The following is an 8,667-nucleotide window of genomic DNA, read 5'->3' as shown; positions in this document are numbered from 1 at the left end:
TTAAGTTGAGCCATAGTCTTATGATAGAGCAGTGCTTGCAGAGAGCTGCACCCCCTTTGGTACAGGGAACTGGGAGTGTGTGTGAAAATCCCTGTCTGTAGAGTGTGTACACATGTGTGAGTTTATAGGCAGACACTGGTTCATTCTGGATCCAATATGAATCTTTATAGATGTTTTGTTATATAGTCATTGAGTATCATTTGACATTCTCCTCTGTTTGTCTCCTGTGTGTTCATTAAAGATACCTGTGATTGCAACACTTGTGTCCAGACACGTCTCTCTGTGAACCCACTGAACCTGAAAGCCTTCCCAACACAACGCCCATCACTCTCTGTGTGAAAACAGTTCCGCTCAGGTCTCTTTAAAATTTTTCTCCACTCAGTTAAATCTATGCACTCTAATTTTACCCTGGGAAAAGGATCATGATTGTTTAATTTATCTTTTCCCTTCATGATTTTATAAACCTTAGCCTCCTAGGCTTCAAGGAGAAAAGTTCCAGTCTATAGAGCTTCTCCTCATAATTCAAACATTCCCATCTCTCGTGAGATTCAGAATGTAGAGCACAACTTTTAATTCAATTTTGGCCCTATTCAAAGGGTAAGTGCAATTTGCATTCATCCTATGAATGTGCAATTGAGTTCCACTCCTGGATCTAATGCCAAGTCCAGTATTGGAGTGGAAGGTGAAGTGCAACAGCATCTGATCTCTGTATGTTACCCTACACCTTTCTCCATGGAGATGCCAGCTTTTGTTGTGGAATCTGGCTGACGGCTAATGCATTTTCCGAAAGGGACAAAAGTCAAATTCTCTCCCTTCTCCTCTACCAATCACCTACTGCACCCTGTCCAACCCCTCCTACCCAAGGATCCACTAGTGGTTCATCACTTCAATTCCTTTCTTTTAAAAATATTTTTATTGAGTTTAACAAGAACCTTTTACACCAAGTATATTAAGAATAACATAAATCAAATATAAATATATATATAAAACTTAACAATTAGAAATTAGGAGGCATAATTAATAGAACATGTATCATTCAGTACAACTAATTCTACAATTATAATAATTAAACAATTGAATTATTATTCATAAAAATAATATTGAATATAAAATCATACTAAAAATACATATAACATTTCACTTCAATTCCACTTCCCAATCCCACATTCTGTCCAGGACCTGATGTACTGCCATAGTGAGGCCACAAGTAAATGGGACAAACAGGTTCTCTACCCTCGATCAGCCCATCACCCATATTTCCCTTCCTCTAGCTCCTCACCCTCTTCCCTTCCAGCTTTTAATTGAATGAATCTTTCTCAGCCCTCTGCGTTTCCCTCCTCTTAGCTTTACTCTTTTCCCATTCCCAATCATACCTGTATTCACCTATCATCGACTAGCCTGTGCTTCTCCCCCTCCCCCTTTTGTCAGCTTCTACCCATTTCTTGCTATTATTTCTATTCTTTCATTTTAAGTTTTAATTTAAAATTTGGAAATACAACACGTCAACACAACATGAGTCTGTATCGCCAAATTTACACTTAATTAACCTAATGAACACACGGTACGCTTTTAATGGTTGGAGGAAACCAGAGCCCTTGGGAAAAACCCGAACAGATACGGAAAGAACGTGCCAACTCATTACAGACAGCACGGGTTTTAAACCCTGGTCCCGATCGCTGGCAATGTAAAGGCATTGCGCTAACACTACGCTAACCATGTCGCCACCCTAAAGGATGTGAAGCCCAAAAGGCTGACTGTCAATTGCTTTCCATGGATGCTGTCTGACCTATTGAGTTCCTCCAGCATTTTATGTGCTGCTGTAGCTTCTTTCTTGTTTCCCTTCCAACCTTTCCTCATTATACTGGTTATCGCCGCTCTGCACTCAACCTTAATGAAGGGTTCAGGCTCAAAATATTGGGCATTCTTTTTCTCCCACCGATGCTGTTCAGCTTGCTGCATTTCACCAGCAGATTGTATTTTGCTCCAAATTACAGTTTCTGAAGTCTTTAATGCATTCCCAGGAGTCAAATCTCATTTTCGAGGCATTCAATATCAGGCTGTCTTGAGCATTTTCTGGCCTTTGGTTCAGTGTGGATTCAGAGAAGCAGCCTTGGTAGAAAATTTATCAATTCGATTTTAGTTGTAGATCAGGAGTTTTCTGTGAAAAAGGCTCCTATGATTGATAGAATTAAATGTATCTTTTATCTGATATTTTTATTTTGATCGATGACAGATCACAAGAGATGTGGTATTCTGCATCTCCCTCTTGTGGACAACATATACATTAACCCGATGATGTTAATCCGATTATGAAAATGTCAACATTTTGGTCTAAAACCCTTCAATGTGAATATTAAGTATTCCATGGAAGTTTTTACCTGTAAAAATATCAGTGAAGTTGTTGAAATTATGATGATGTGAGAGGTAAAACAAGGATGAATGTTGTGTCTCAGTTTCTACTAGCTGCCCAATTGTAGGGGCTCTCTTTTGCTTCTCTTTCACTTGTACTGAAAGGGGCACTAGGCAATGCTAATGGTGTTTCTGTCTGTCTTACGGCGGGCAGAAGTAAAAGTACATAGTGTATGTTATATTTTTAAAAGGAACCTTGCATCTTGAATTGCTGGTTAGAGGAAGTGCAACCTTTTTTTTATGTGGAATTCCTTTTCAAAGCAACTCTTTCAATGTGATGCTTGCAGATTTGCTTCTCAGATTAGAGGATCCTTTAAATGATCCTGTGCCAGTGGAATTAAAAACACATCTCCCGATGTGTGTGCCAGCCGGTAAGCCGCAGAAGCTGCAACAAAAGGGGAGGATTTCTGACGTGTCAGACTCACTATAGTTGTGGTTCCACGACCTGTGTCATCAAATTGTTGACTGAGTTCAGCAGATTTATCCCATGGTAATTACCACTTGGTAATCATTGAGGAACTTAGGGGGGTGGGGGGCATCTGAGGCGCTCTAGTATTTGCCAAAGCCCTTTCCTGCTCATGGTGTCAAAGGCTTTGGTGAGGTCAACAAAGGTGATGGAGAGTCCTTTGTTCTCTGCACTTTTCTTGGAGTTGTCTGAGGGCAAAGACCATGTCAGTAGTTCCTCTGTTTGCGCGAAAGCCGCACTGTGATTCTGGGAGGACATTTTCAGCAACACTATCCTAGCGAAGATTTTGCCTGCAATGGAGAGCAGCGTGATTCCCCTGTAGTTTGAGCAGTCTGATTTCTCGCCTTTGTTTTTGTACAGGGTGATGATGATGGCATCACGAAGGTCCTGAGGCAGCTTTCCTTGGTCCCAGCAGAGCTTGAAAAACTCATGCAGTTTGTTATGCAGAGCTTTTTACCTACATGCAGTTTACCTACCTCGGCTGCACCATTTCATCTGATGCAAGGATCGACAAAGAGATAGACAACAGACTCGCCAAGGCAAATAGCTCCTTTGGAAGACTAAACAAAAGAGTCTGGAAAAACAATCACCTGAAGAAACACACAAAGATCAGCGTGTACAGAGCTGTTGTCATACCCACGCTCCTGTTCGACTCAGAATCATGGGTCCTCTACCGCATCACCTACGTCTCCTAGAACGCTTCCATCAGCGCTGTCTCCGCTCCATCCTCAACATTCATTGGAATGACTTCATCACCAACATCGAAGTACTCGAGCTGGCAGAATCCGGAAGCATCGAAATCACGCTGCTGAAGACCCAACTGTGCTGGGTGGGTCACGTCTCCAGAATGGAGGACCATCGCCTTCCCAAGATCTCCACTGGCCACTGAGACAGAGGTGCACCAAAGAAGAGGTACAAGGACTGCTTAAATAAATCTCTTGGTGCCTGCCACATTGACCACCGCCAGTGGGCTGATATCACCTCCAACCGTGCATCTTGGCACCTCACAGTTCGGCGGGCAGCAACCTCCTTTGAAGAAGACCGCAGAGCCCACCTCAATGACAAAAGACAAAGGAGGAAAAACCCAACACCCAACCCCAACCAACCAATTTTCCCTTGCAACTGCTGCAACCGTGCCTGCCTGTCCCGCATCGGACTTGTCAGTCACCAACGAGCCTGCAGCAGACGTGGACATTACCCCTCCATAAATCTTCGTCCGCGAAGCCAAGCCAAAGAAGAAAGAAAGAAGAAAATCATTGGCGTATAAGGAAAGTTACAGTAAGCAGAATTCCTGTGTGTTGATGTCACCAGCTTTAAAAGCGCAGCCCCCCAAACTTGCTTCTTCAGGTTCTCTACAAATGCACTTAATTTGTGATGATTGGATGATTTTCAAGGATGCTCCTGTGGCTCGAACAGGCTTTAAAACTGATCTTCACTTTTTAGCTCTTGGTTTCATTTGAGGAGTATATAATGAACAATTTGTTGTAGGTAATTGTATTCTTTCTGAATGTTATATCAGAAGAGTAAACTGTTAGTCAGTGTGGGACACTATAGCGTTAACCTACAATCCTAGTCAATAGGAATAGCGGCAGCATGTTCAATGATGTGCAGGCAGTCATGAAGTCCAACACATATCTGTGTAGATAACTGGTAGTTCTGATGGCACAATTAGATCTTGCAGTGGTGAGCCAGACCACACAGGGTAAAGAGCTGGGCCTGTTCTAATGGCAGTGTAACCAGCTTGGTGCAGGGCCACTCTGCCTGTGAGACATGTCTATAATCTATATGGTGGAGAGTTGAAGTCTCTTCAATCCAGAGGTAATCTGTCTGCTGCATTTGTCCATGCAGACCAATGTAGCCCATTGTTAGCCCTTGGCATGCATATGGTCACACTTTGTGTTGGCATTGTAAATATTTATGCAAGGACAGTCATTCTCAGAGCACAAAGCTCCATGGTCCAACTACCATCTCCAAAGTATGCAGATACTCACACCACCCCTACATCAGAAGCTGGCATCCAAGGACAGAAAGCAGAGACCAGCGGGTATACAAATGAGTTATTTCTCCTGTCCTACATGTAATTCAATGGCTAAAGTGTCTGCAATAAATGGAGATGTATTCTTGTAGGCATGATGAGGTGGGTTGTTGTATGAGCAAAGGTTGAATGATGTAATCTTTGAATGAAAACCTTTATTTCTCTAAGTAATTTTATCTATACCTAGCAATGAACATTCTATACAAAAGAGATGGATGGAATTTTGTATCGGTACATGCATTCATATTTAGACAGAGTAGATATGGTAAAATTCCCTGGAGTTTATATAACTAGTGACCTAACGTGGACACTCAACATCTCCTCACTTTTCAGGAAGACGCAACAGTGACTGCATTTCCTGAGAAGACTATGTTAGGCATGGCTACCAGTCACTAATATGTCAACCTTCTACAGGAGTCCTCTCTCTTGGGAGCACCCTGGGCACTGGCATCACAGCATGTTACGGTTGCTGCAGAGAAATGGATCGGAGGTCAATCAACAAGACCATAACAGTGGAAGGGAGGATCACTAGAAAGTCCTTCCCCCTCCATTGATGTGATAATTGAGGATCCTTTTCAACCTGCACACAGCATCTTTCAGCTGTTCCTGAAAGGAAAGAGAAACGGGAGTACCAGAGAGAGCACTACCAGGCTGAGGAACAGCTTCTTCTCACAGGCAGTGAGAACGCTGAATGACCAAAGAGCTGTCACTCTGAGACTTTCATATTTGTATAGATGAAATACTTGTCTTGCATATGTATTGTTCATCTGTATATGTGCCATCTCTGGCTGTATGTCTGCAAGATTTGCACTGAGGACCAGAGAACGCTGTTTAATTATGTTGTATTTGTACAATCAGGGTCAAGGACAAGAGGGAACTACTTCAAGACTGAAGGGCATCCATTTAAAACAGAATTTGTTGCCATGGGCAGCTATGGAGGCCAAGTCATAAGGGAGAGATTGATATGTATCAGAATAGTCAGAGTATCAAATGTTATGGGAGAAGGCCGGTATTTTGGGCTGAGAATGGATCAGCTCATAATGGAATGACGGAGCTGACTCAACAGGCCAAATGCCCTACTTCTCCTTCTCGATCTTATGGTCTAAGTGGTGTCAAATTCCAGGGTTAAGGAGACGCAATATTCAAGATATGTTATCCCCTAAAATTCCGTTCTTAGAGGCCAAACAATTCATTCCTAACTTCTTTGCTACCAGATAATCTCTGGCTGCTCATACCCTTCCTTTCTGGTCTCACAACCTTTCCCCTTTGTTGAGGGGTTCCAACAATCGGGTTATCTGCTACATGCAGCTTTTCTCTATATTAAGTAGTTCAACAGCATCCTCCTCAGGCAGGTCAAGGATCAGACCTTCTTGTATCATTGGTATTATGGTATGGCAGACCCTAATAAAATGGTACATTGAGGGCAAGTTTATGAATGTCTCATCCTATTAATCCAGACCATAGATATGGGCTCTCAGCACTAAGTGTTGGACAATGAAGATTTTTTTTTCTCTCTGAACACATTTGGGTGTTCTTTATGGATTTTGAGCTGTTGATTACGCAAACCACCTTAAAATTTTCCTATCATATACCGATTTTTAGATATAACCTATTTTTGTCCATTGGGTGCTGTTAACCAGCAATAACAGGAGACACAATTCAAAAGAGTTAAATTTTAACTCTATATTTATTTGTGACTATTAACCATGTAATGGCAATACAATTAACTGCACTATAAATATCTATAGCAAATATTCAGATAACATATATTTATAAACAGTGTGTATGTGAAAAACCCAGACCGTTACAATCTGTGCCCAATATTCAAAAAGGAAAAAAATCCCCAAAAACCCCAGGTCAGTCAATCAAGTAAGTCAGTCCAAAAAACAGACCACAGAATTTAATCTCAAAGTTCAGTTCTTTAGCTGATAACAATGCATGTCGTATTGGATGTTGGAGAGAGAAATGACTGATGTTGCTTTGCAGTAATTTATGAATCCTCACTTATGAGGCATGTACATTTGATACAGCTCTTCAGCTGCCCTCTGCTGTTCCAACTGCCGCTCTCTGCTTCACAGCTGGATTCTCCCTTTGTTCTCAAAAGTTCCAAGCAATTGGCAAGTCAGCACTCAGCTTTACCACACATTGCACAGAGTTCTTAACAGAAATCCATCCCTCATAATGACAGTCCCCTGTCCAAAAGGTCAGACCTTTTGGACAGGGGACTGTCATTATGAGGGATGGATTTCTATGTCACAATATGAAGCAAAACACTATGTTCATTTACAAGCACATACAGTAACTAATTTCATTTACAAAGTTTAGCATCTAGAAAGACAATCAGCAGCACATTATCCTTTCCCTTAATTTTATTATCACACAGGAAGCAATCAGGGAAGAACAATAAACTGTATTCAATTACTAATTCACTTAAGTGGTGATATAGTCATTCACCTCAGACATCAGTTGGACTCCAATAATGGTGAACCTATACTCAACCTGCTCACACACCATAAACAGGGACTCTTGCGCACACACCTGGTTCCCTGACCAATGGGATTGTGGCTCTCTGCAAGTAGTGATCTATCACAATACTACGGCTCAACTCCAGTGTGGTGCATACCTTGCCTGCGACACTTCCATTAATGCCCATAGTGGCAACCTGGCAAGGAGCAATATCTGGAGCTTGGACCACGAGGCAGAGAGAAAGAATGTACTGTGCTCTGGTGTTAAATACAGGCCTAATATGTGCTTCTAGCTAATAATGACCCTAGGTCAATGGCTTTCAAACATTTTATTTCCACCTTACTCACATACCACCTTAAGTAATACCTATGTCATAGGTGCTCTGTGATTAGTAAGGGATTACTTAAGGTGGTATGTGAATGGAAAGAAAGAGAGTTGATAACCACTGTTTTAATTGTACCTAATTAACTCATTATGTGTATGGTTTCATAACTCCAAAGGAGATAGGCCAATGACAATTTTTCTCAAGCAAAATATTTCAGTCACAATTGGGTCTAGAGCAATGGTTTTCAAGTATGTATTTTCTCTTTCTTCGTTGCAGGCTGTTAGGGTTACAAGGGATTGAAACAAAAATTGAACAACTCATATCAAATGTGGACTTGAAACTCATTTATCAAAAGCTGTAGATATTGCATTAATCAGAATTCTCCAAAACAGATGATTGGATTTGTCAACAACCACAATGATTTCATGGACTTGAGCCTTCCCGCCAGTTCTTCTCATACAGTATCTATAATTTCAGATGAAAGCTGATGCTTTGTAAGTAATAGTAAAAAAAAACTTTGAACCCTGCTCTATTCTCACGATTGTGTAAGCACGTTTGGCTCCAATGCAATCGATACATTTGCTAATTACACCATCTTTGTTCACAGAATAGTGAGTCATGATAAGTCAGATTATAGGATAGAGATCGAGAACCTGGTTGTGTGGTGCCAGAACAACAAACTTGCTTTCAACATCAACTAGACCAGAATTAGAATCAGGATTTACTGTCATGAACAAGTCGTGAAATACAGTGTTTGCAGCAGCTTCGTAGTGTAAATATTCATATTATAACAACATTACTATAAAAAACAAAAATAATAGTCCATGAAAAGTAAGGCAGTGTCTTTGGTTCATTGATATTCAGGAATCTGTTGGCAGCGGGAAAGAAGCTGTCCTTGTGATGTTCAGTGCTTGTCCTTAGGCTCCTGTAACTTTTTCCCAATGGTAGTAGAGCGAAGAGGATATG

Source organism: Narcine bancroftii, chromosome 2 (assembly GCF_036971445.1).
Source record: "Narcine bancroftii isolate sNarBan1 chromosome 2, sNarBan1.hap1, whole genome shotgun sequence".
In the NCBI taxonomy this organism is placed as follows: Eukaryota; Metazoa; Chordata; class Chondrichthyes; order Torpediniformes; family Narcinidae; genus Narcine; species Narcine bancroftii.
The sequence above is the reverse complement of the archived record's forward strand: the minus strand, read 5'-3'. Positions refer to the sequence as shown.